The following is a 10,832-nucleotide window of genomic DNA, read 5'->3' as shown; positions in this document are numbered from 1 at the left end:
CCAGAACTCCCAAACATGTAAAAAAGTTCAGACCCAAACCCAGAACCCTATTACAGTCTATGGGACCCGAACTCGAAAAATCAAAAGTCCCCATTTTGAAGGCTTATATGCAAGTTATCGGCCATAAAAAGAGTATGGGGGGGGGGGGGGCATGGTTACTGCCCTGGGGGACATGTATCAATGCAAACATTTTTTTTTTTAAATATTGTTTGTAAAGGAGCAGTGATATTAATTATGCTAAAGATGCCTATCTGTTGCTGGAATTAGAGTGTGAGTTTTGTTTGCATACACATTTGGTTACTTACTGCTTATGTGTTATGTATCTATATCCTTTCCTATTTCCCCCTGTAACGTGATACCCTCTGCGTAGGGTGCTCTGTGCCATGTTACTTGTTGTTTTTCTTTTTGTTTGTTTAATAAAGTTTTTCTGTTAAAAAAAAACAATAAAATTGGAAAAGTCCTTTAAATATTGTGCCCGTAAAGTGGCGCATCTGTACCGTGTATAGAACCTGCTGCAGCAAAAAAAACATATATAAAGAAAAACAAATAACAAATTTATTTAATTTGATTTTCATGGCTGCAAGCTTTCTTGAAAAGAAAAAAAAAAAACATTTCCGGCAATAGAAAAATGTGAAAAAAATGAGGTGGGCTCCCCGGGGGTGTGCTATGCCCCCCACCCCAAAGCACCTTGCGGGCAGAGGGCTTATTGGAATTTGGAACAATGAGTAGGGGGTACCCCTACTCATTCACCAAAAAAAGTGTCAAAAAGTAATAAAAACACACACATACACAGTTTTTGACAATTCCTTTACACCTGTTGTATGTGCACCATCTCCAACCACACTTGTAGTATGCCCTCCATCTCCAACCACACCTGTAGTAAGTCCACCAGTGGCGGCCGGTGCGTTGGGGGCGCAGGGGCGCCGCCCCCCCCCCCCCCTATCCATGCGTCTGGCCCTCTAATCTGCATGCAGGGGCGCCAGACGCATGGAGTTCAATGGGGCTTTCTTTTTTGGCACCACCTGATTAGAGCCAGAGGCTCTAATAGGGAGATGCAAAGGGTGGACCCAGGGCACAGAGCAGTGCGTCCCGAGCCCACCCATTGTGTGACAATAGCGAATGAAAATTCGCTATTGTCACACCGATCTTCCTCCTGGCCAATCAGGGAGCGCGTCCGATACGCGCTTCCTGATTGGCCGAAAGGCAAACCCCATGCCATTGGCCGAGGAGGAGGCGGGAGCGGGAGGACTCGAGGAGACGCGTCGCCGGGGGATTGAAGAGAAGCCGGCCGCCGGGACACGGAGGAGAAGGTGCCGCCGCGGCTGCTCCAGGGCTCCAGGTAAGTGCACTGGTCTGGGGGGGGGGGGCACACTGCATTGAAGGGGGCACACATGCACGCTGGTCTCTGCATTGAAAGGGGGCATGTATGTTGGTCACTACATTGAAAGGGGGCATGTACGCTGGTCACTACATTGAAAGGGGCCATGTACGCTGGTCACTACATTGAAAGGGGCCATGTACGCTGGTCACAGCATTGAAGGGGGCACGCACGCACGCTGGTCACTGCATTAAAAGGGGGCATGTATGCTGGTCACTACATTGAAAGGGGGCATGTACGCTGCTGACTACATTGAAAGGGGGGAATGTACACTGGTCACTGCATTGAAGGGGGCATGTACGCTGGTCACTGCATTTAAAGGGGGCATGTATGCTGATCACTGCATTGAAAGGGGGCACGCACGCATGCTGGTCACTGCATTGAAGAGGGCATGTACGCTGGTCACTGCATTGAAAGAGGGCATGTACGCTGGTCACTACATTGAAAGGGGGCATGTATGCTGGTCACTGCATTGAAAGGGGGCATGTATGCTGGTCACTGCATTGAAAGGGGTCATGTACGCTGGTCACTGCATTGAAAGAGGGCATGTACGCTGGTCACTACATTGAAAGGGGGCATGTACGCTGGTCACTACATTGAAAGGGGGCATGTACGCTGGTCACTGCATTGAAAGGGCGAATGTACGCTGGTCACAACATTGAAGGGGGCATGTACGCTGGTCACTACATTGAAGGGGGGCATGTACGCTGGTCACTGCATTGAAGGGGGGCATGTACGCTGGCAACTGCATTGAAGGGGGGCATGTACGCTGGCCACTGCATTGAAAGGGGTCATGTACGCTGGTCACTGCATTGAAAGGGGCATGTAAGCTGGTCACTGCATTGAAAGGGCGAATGTATGCTGGTCACTACATTGAAAGGGGGCATGTATGCTGGTCACTGCATTGAAAGGGGGCATGTACGCTGGTCACTACATTGAAGGGGGGCATGTACGCTGGCCACTGCATTGAAAGGGGTCATGTACGCTGGTCACTGCATTGAAAGGGGGCATGTAAGCTGGTCACTGCATTGAAAGGGGGCATGTACGGCTGGTCACTGCATTGAAGGGGGCACGCTGGTCACTGTTTTGAAGGGGGCACACTTGTCACTGTGCATTGAAAGGGGGCACGCTGGTCTCTCTGCATTGAAAGGGGGCACACTATACCTTAATTACTGAAGGCCCCTTTCACACTTTTGCGACCTGAAAGTCACGCAATTTTTTACAGCATTTTTTGACGCAAAGCAATGCCTATTACATTTTTCTGTCTCCAACCACAACTCTAGTATGTCCACTATCTCCCAACACAACTCTAGAATGTCCACTATCCCCCAACACAACTCTAGTATGTATACCATCTCCAACCACAACTGTAGTATTGTATAATTACCTTTTCCAACAGTGGCGGCTGGTGAAGTTTTAAGATGGGGGGGCGCAAGACCCCGCCCTTCCATTTTGACCCCTCCCATTTCTCAGAAGCTCCACCCCTTATATACTCCACCCATTTTGTCCCCTGTATTTTGCTTGCGTGAACAAATTCTCCCAATATATTACATATTAAGGGGTCCATCAGTACTAGTATATCCCATAATAGGGAGCAGGGGCCCTATTATGGGATATACTGTGAGAGACACCCTATTATGGGATACACTGACTGAGAGTGGCACAAACCCCACAGTACAGACCCCCCCCCCCCCCCCAGAACAAACCCCTCAAGCACAAACCCCACAGTACAGGCCCCCTAGCACAAACCACACAGTACAGGCCCCCTAGCACAAACCACACAGTACAGACCCCCTAGCACAAACCCCACAGTACAAGCCCCCTAGCACTAATCCCACAGTACAGACCCCCTAGCACTAATCCCACAGTACAGACCCCCTAGCACAAACCCTACAGTACAGGCCCCCTAGCACAAACCTTACAGTACAGGCCCCCTAGCACAAAACCCACAGTACAGGCCCCCTAGCACAAACCCCACAGTACAGGCCCCCTAGCACTAACCCCACAGTACAGACCCCCTAGCACTAATCCCACAGTACAGACCCCCTAGCACAAACCCCACAGTACAGGCCCCCTAGCACAAACCTCACAGTACAGACCCCCTAGCACAAACCCCACAGTACGGACCCCCTAGCACAAACCCCACAGTACAGGCCCCCTAGCACAAACCCCACAGTACAGGCCTCCTAGCACAAACCCCACAGTACAGGCCCCCTAGCACAAAGTCCACAGTACAGGCCCCCTAGCACAAACCCCTCAAGCACAAACCCCACAGTACAGGCCCCCTAGCACAAACCCCACAGTACAGACCTCCAAGCACAAACCCCACAGTACAGACCCCCAGCACTACATGCCCCCTTCAATGGTGTGACCAGTATATATGCCCCCTTTCAATGTAGTGACCAGTATAAATGCCCCCTTTCAATGCAGTGACCAGCATACATGTCCCCAATGCAGTGACCAGCGTACATGTCCCCGATGCAGTGACCAGCGTACATGTCCCCAATGCAGTGACCAGTGTACATGTCCCCAATGCAGAGATCCACGTGCATGCCTCCAATGCAGTGAACAGCATACATGCCCCCAATGCAGTGACCAGCATACATGCCCCCAATGCAGTGACCAGCATACATGCCCCAATGCAGTGACCAGCATACATGCCGCCAATGCAGTGACCAGCGTACATATCCCAAATGCAGTGACCAGCATATATGTCCCCAATGCTGAGATCAGTGTGCGTGCCTCCAATGCAGTGACCAGCATACATGTCCCCAATGCAGTGACCAGTGTACATGTCCCCAATGCAGAGATCAGTGTGCGTGCCTCCAATGCAGTGACCAGCATACATGTCCCCAATGCAGTGACCAGTGTACATGTCCCCAATGCAGAGATCAGTGTGCGTGCTTCCAATGCAGTGACCAGCATACATGTCCCCAATGCAGTGACCAGTGTACATGTCCCCAATGCAGTGACCAGTGTGCGTGCTTCCAATGCATTGACCAGCGTACATGTCCCCAATGCAGTGACCAGTGTACATGTCCCCAATGTAGTGACCAGCGTACATTTCCCCAATGCAGTGACCAGCGTACATTTCCCCAATGCAGTGACCAGCATACATGTCCCCAATGCAGAGATCAGCGTGCTTCCAATGCAGTGACCAGCGTACATGTCCCCAATGCAGAGATCAGCGTACATGTCCCCAATGCAGTGACCAGTGTACATGTCCCCAATGTAGTGACCAGCGTACATTTCCCCAATGCAGTGACCAGCGTACATTTCCCCAATGCAGTGACCAGCATACATGTCCCCAATGCAGAGATCAGCGTGCTTCCAATGCAGTGACCAGTGTACATGTCCCCAATGCAGTGACCAGCGTACATGTCCCCAATGCAGTGACCAGCATACATGTCCCCAATGCAGAGATCAGCGTGCGTGCTTCCAATGCAGTGACCAGTGTACATGTCCCCAATGCAGTGACCAGTGTACATGTCCCCAATGCAGAGATCAGCGTGCGTGCTTCCAATGCAGTGACCAGCGTACATGTCCCCAATGCAGTGACCAGCGTACATTTCCCCAATGCAGTGACCAGCATACATGTCCCCAATGCAGAGATCAGCGTGCTTCCAATGCAGTGACCAGCGTACATGTCCCCAATGCAGTGATCAGCGTACATGTCCCCAATGCAGTGACCAGCGTACATGTCCCCAATGCAGTGACCAGCATACATGTCCCCAATGCAGAGATCAGCGTGCATGCTTCCAATGCAGTGACCAGTGTACATGTCGCCAATGCAGTGACCAGTGTACATGTCCCCAATGCAGAGATCAGCGTGCGTGCTTCCAATGCAGTGACCAGCGTACATGTCCCCAATGCAGTGACCAGCGTACATGTCCCCAATGTAGTGACCAGCATACATGTCCCCAATGCAGAGATCAGCGTGCGTGCCTCCAATGCAGTGACCAGTATACATGTCCCCAATGCAGAGATCAGCATGCGCGCTTCCAATGCAGTGACCAGTGTACATGCGATGTCCCCAATACAGAGATCAGCGTGCGTGCCCCCTTCAAAGCAGACACTTACCTCACTAGTCATGGACGGCGTGCTGCTCTGAGTCGGCCCGGGGCGGCGGCGGGATGCGGTGCGGTGGTGACATGATCTTCTTCTTCCTCACGCGCGGCGGCGGCTCTCCTGTCTCCTCTCTTCTCTGGCGCCGGCGGGCGGGAACTGAAGGTGAACGTGACGCCGGGGCGGTGCACCGCCCCCAGGCATCATGTCACCAGGTCCGATTTCCTCCTGTGATTGGTCCAGGCTGGACTCTGGACCAATCACAGCCCGGACGTCGTTAAAGTGGGGTGTGTCGGGTGCATTTTTTTTTTGTTTTTTTTTTTTGTTGTGGTGCATTGCTCTGCGCCCCGATGACCCCCAGAAGAGCGCCAATCGGCGCCTCTGCCGGGCGAGGGTGGGGTCAAAAACCCCACCCCCCCCATACCCAGCACTAAGTCCGGCGCCCCTAGTGGGCGAAAAATTGACTTCTTTTTTTTTTATTTAATCTTTTTTTTTTCTGCTTCGTTTGGGGGGGGGGGGGGGTGGCGCCCCTGTGCCCTCTATGGTCGGGCCGCCACTGGTCTCCAACCACATCTGTAAAATCTCTCAAGTATACCAATGTCTTCTATAGCATGTTCTTCAATCTCCAACCAAACCTGCTGCATATCTTTAGACCCCAATTACATCTGTGAGATGTTTCAAGTGTCTCATTGTCTTCCGTAGCATGTCTCCGGTCTCCAACCACACCTGTAGTATGTTCAGTTTCCAACTACACTTGTATCATGTCCCCAGTCTCTCACTGTCTTCTGTAGCGTGTCCCTATGCCCAGTCAAACCTGCAGCACCTTCACTCTCTAAACCCACCTGCATCATGTCCCCAGTCTCTGACCATCATTTCCTCCGGTATGTCTGCAGTCTTTTATGGTTCTGTGTTCAGCATTCTATATAGTTATAGGCCCCTTATGCCCTGTAAGTTGACAACCACTGGTCTACACTATTCTAACCATGCCAATGTGTGCCATTTGACTGGGGCCCCGAAAACAAGAAGGCATGCCTCTGACGCCTTTTGTGTCCATGGCATCATAATATTTCCATATTGTGTTTGGTGTATTCCCAGAATCCACAGAATATGTGGGCGCTATATAAACAAAGAGAACTGCTAATGGTGTTGGTTTCATATTAAGTACATCATTAAAAGGCAATATGGGCAGATCAATATTATATCATACAATCAGGCTGGTGTGAGATTATCATTACATTAGAAGGAGCAGAGCTGGAGGAGGAACAGGCAGTCCTGGTTAACAATAAGCTAAGCAACAGCACTCAGTGCCAAGAAGCAGCTGACAAAGCAAATACAGTCCTGGAATCTATAGAGCGAAAGATAAAGACATGGGAAGCATAGTTTTCCCTGTGTGTAAATGGTTTCATTATATATTCCTCAAATGTATATAATAAGACTATATTTATACTATAAACCAGAGGCTCTGGATGGACAGTTGGATAAATGGTTCTATATTTAGAATGTATCTGGTCTATAAACCAGAGGCTTTGCATGGGCAGTTGGATAAATAGTTCTATATTTAGGATGTATCCGGTCTATAAACCAGAGGCTCTGGATGGACAGTTGGATAAATGGTTCTATATTTAGGATGTATCCAGTCTATAAACCAGAGGCTCTGGATGGACAGTTGGATAAATAGTTCTATATTTAGGATGTATCCGGTCTATAAACCAGAGGCTCTGGATGGACAGTTGGATAAATGCTTCTATATTCAGGATGTATCCGGTCTATAAACCAGAGGCTCTGGATGGACAGTTGGATAAATGGATCTATATTTAGGGTGTATCTGGTCTATAAACCAGAGGCTCTGGATGGACAGTTGGATAAATGGTTCTATATTTAGGATGTATCCGGTCTATAAACCAGAGGCTCTGGATGGACAGTTGGATAAATGGTTCTATATTTAGGGTGTATCCAGTCTATAAACCAGAGGCTCTGGATGGACAGTTGGATAAATGGATCTATATTTAGGGTGTATCTGGTCTATAAACCAGAGGCTCTGGATGGACAGTTGGATAAATGGCTCTATATTTAGGGTGTATCTGGTCTATAAACCAGAGGCTCTGGATGGACAGTTGGATAAATGGTTCTATATTTAGGGTGTATCCGGTCTATAAACCAGAGGCTCCGGATGGACAGTTGGATAAATGGTTCTATATTTAGGATGTATCCGGTCTATAAACCAGAGGCTCTGGATGGACAGTTGGATAAATGGTTCTATATTTAGGGTATATCCGGTCTATAAACCAGAGGCTCCGGATGGACAGTTGGATAAATAGTTATATATTTAGGGTGTATCCAGTCTATAAACCAGAGGCTCTGGATGGACAGTTGGATAAATGGCTCTATATTTAGGATGTATCTGGTCTATAAACCAGAGGCTCTGGATGGACAGTTGGATAAATGGTTCTATATTTAGGATGTATCCAGTCTATAAACCAGAGGCTCTGGATGGACAGTTGGATAAATGGTTCTATATTTAGGATTTATCCGGTCTATAAACCAGAGGCTCTGGATGGACAGTTGGATAAATGGTTCTATATTTAGGATGTATCCAGTCTATAAACCAGAGGCTCTGGATGGACAGTTGGATAAATGCTTCTATATTCAGGATGTATCCGGTCTATAAACCAGAGGCTCTGGATGGACAGTTGGATAAATGGATCTATATTTAGGGTGTATCTGGTCTATAAACCAGAGGCTCTGGATGGACAGTTGGATAAATGGTTCTATATTTAGGATGTATCCGGTCTATAAACCAGAGGCTCTGGATGGACAGTTGGATAAATGGTTCTATATTTAGGGTGTATCCAGTCTATAAACCAGAGGCTCTGGATGGACAGTTGGATAAATGGTTCTATATTTAGGATGTATCCAGTCTATAAACCAGAGGTTCTGGATGGACAGTTGGATAAATGGCTCTATATTTAGGATGTATTTGATCTATAAACCAGAGGCTCTGGATGGACAGTTGGATAAATTGCTCTATATTTAGGATGTATCCGGTCTATATACCAGAGGCTCTGGGTGGACAGTTGGATAAATGGTTCTATATTTAGGATGTATCCGGTCTATAAACCAGAGGCTCTGGATGGACAGTTGGATAAATAGTTCTATATTTAGGATTTATCCGGTCTATAAACCAGAGGCTCTGGATGGACAGTTCAAAAATCTTCGGATGAAATGACTCATATTCTTCTTTTCAGATTCGCAGTGGAAGCAGTGACATGTGATATCCCCTATGATAAGAGGGTCATGCTGTGAGTTTATCCCTGGAAGTCATATTGCCGGTGACTGATGATGATGGAGATGGGGCACACAGGTATCTCTGAGCGATTGGACACCTGCCGCCCATGGCAATCCGTCTCCCTGCCTCAGTCAGCGCTGCCCCTGGGGTACGACACAATGCACTCAGGTCACAGAGAGTTATTAGCTCCTAATTACCCCATTGTCACAATGACAGGGGGGTAACAGGACACCTGGCTCACCGGCGGGTCCCAGCGGAGGGAGAACAATAGCGCAGGATGTATATTCTATACTTCACATGCCGCACCCAGCAACTCTTGTCTGTATTAGGGGTCATGTCACACCCCCAGCCACTGTAGGGGGGGGGGGGGGGTGTACAGCTGTAGAGGTATACAGTTTATAATAAAGGGCCACAAATATTGACAATAGGTTCAATATACAACGTTTACACACCAGGATAAGGATAATTACTTTAAATAAGAAAGTGACAGTTATTTACAGTGGAATTCAATGAGATTTGAAAATGTAAGAAACTACCACAAGCTACCAGTGTACTAAAAAAGATTGCTAGAAGCTTCAAACATCCTGCAAGAGAAGAGATTACTAGAGGCTACTGACATGCTGCAAGAGACTGCTAGAGGTGTACTGCAGGAGACTGCTAGAGGTGTACTGAAAGAGACTGCTAGAGGTGTACTGCAGGAGACTGATAGAGGTGTACTGAAAGAGACTGCTAGAGGTGTACTGCAGGAGACTGATAGAGGTGTACTGAAAGAGACTGCTAGAGGTGTACTGAAAGAGACTGCTAGAGGTGTACTGCAGGAGACTGCTAGAGGTGTACTGCATGAGACTGCTAGAGGTGTACTGCAAGAGACTGCTAGAGGTGTACTGCAGGAGACTGATAGCGGTGTACTGCAAGAGACTGCTAGAGGTGTACTGCAAGAGACTGATAGAGGTGTACTGCAAGAGACTGCTAGAGGTGTACTGCAAGAGACTGCTAGAGGTGTACTGCAAGAGACTGCTAGAGGTGTACTGCAGGAGACTGATAGCGGTGTACTGCAAGAGACTGCTAGAGGTGTACTGCAAGAGACTGATAGAGGTGTACTGCAAGAGACTGCTAGAGGTGTACTGCAAGAGACTGCTAGAGGTGTACTGCAAGAGACTGCTAGAGGTGTACTGAAAGAGACTGCTAGAGGTGTACTGCAGGAGACTGCTAGAGGTGTACTGAAAGAGACTGCTAGAGGTGTACTGCAGGAGACTGCTAGAGGTGTACTGCAAGAGACTGCTAGAGGTGTACTGAAAGAGACTGCTAGAGGTGTACTGCAGGAGACTGATAGAGGTGTACTGCAAGAGACTGCTAGAGGTGTACTGCAAGAGACTGCTAGAGGTGTACTGCAAGAGACTGCTAGAGGTGTACTGAAAGAAACTGCTAGAGGTGTACTGAAAGAAACTGCTAGAGGTGTACTGCAAGAGACTGCTAGAGGTGTACTGCAGGAGACTGATAGCGGTGTACTGCAAGAGACTGCTAGAGGTGTACTGCAAGAGACTGATAGAGGTGTACTGCAAGAGACTGCTAGAGGTGTACTGCAAGAGACTGCTAGAGGTGTACTGCAAGAGACTGCTAGAGGTGTACTGCAGGAGACTGATAGCGGTGTACTGCAAGAGACTGCTAGAGGTGTACTGCAAGAGACTGATAGAGGTGTACTGCAAGAGACTGCTAGAGGTGTACTGCAAGAGACTGCTAGAGGTGTACTGCAAGAGACTGCTAGAGGTGTACTGAAAGAGACTGCTAGAGGTGTACTGCAGGAGACTGCTAGAGGTGTACTGAAAGAGACTGCTAGAGGTGTACTGCAGGAGACTGCTAGAGGTGTACTGCAAGAGACTGCTAGAGGTGTACTGAAAGAGACTGCTAGAGGTGTACTGCAGGAGACTGATAGAGGTGTACTGCAAGAGACTGCTAGAGGTGTACTGCAAGAGACTGCTAGAGGTGTACTGCAAGAGACTGCTAGAGGTGTACTGAAAGAAACTGCTAGAGGTGTACTGCAGGAGACTGCTAGAGGTGTACTGCAGGAGACTGCTAGAGGTGTACTGCAAGAGACTGCTAGAG

General features: G+C 48.6%; 1 pseudogene across 1 annotated transcript in view; it reads right to left on the bottom strand.

Annotated features, from left to right (window-relative positions):
- The window catches only part of LOC309552161, a 517,672-nt pseudogene that overhangs the window by 123,898 nt on the left and 382,942 nt on the right, over window positions 1-10,832 (bottom strand). The gene's annotated exons all lie outside the window — the stretch shown is intronic.

Source organism: Pelophylax lessonae (assembly GCF_965119305.1).
Source record: "Pelophylax lessonae genome assembly, chromosome: 4".
NCBI lineage: Eukaryota > Metazoa > Chordata > Amphibia > Anura > Ranidae > Pelophylax > Pelophylax lessonae.
Note: the sequence above shows the minus strand (reverse complement) of the source record. Positions and strands in the feature narration are given on the sequence as shown.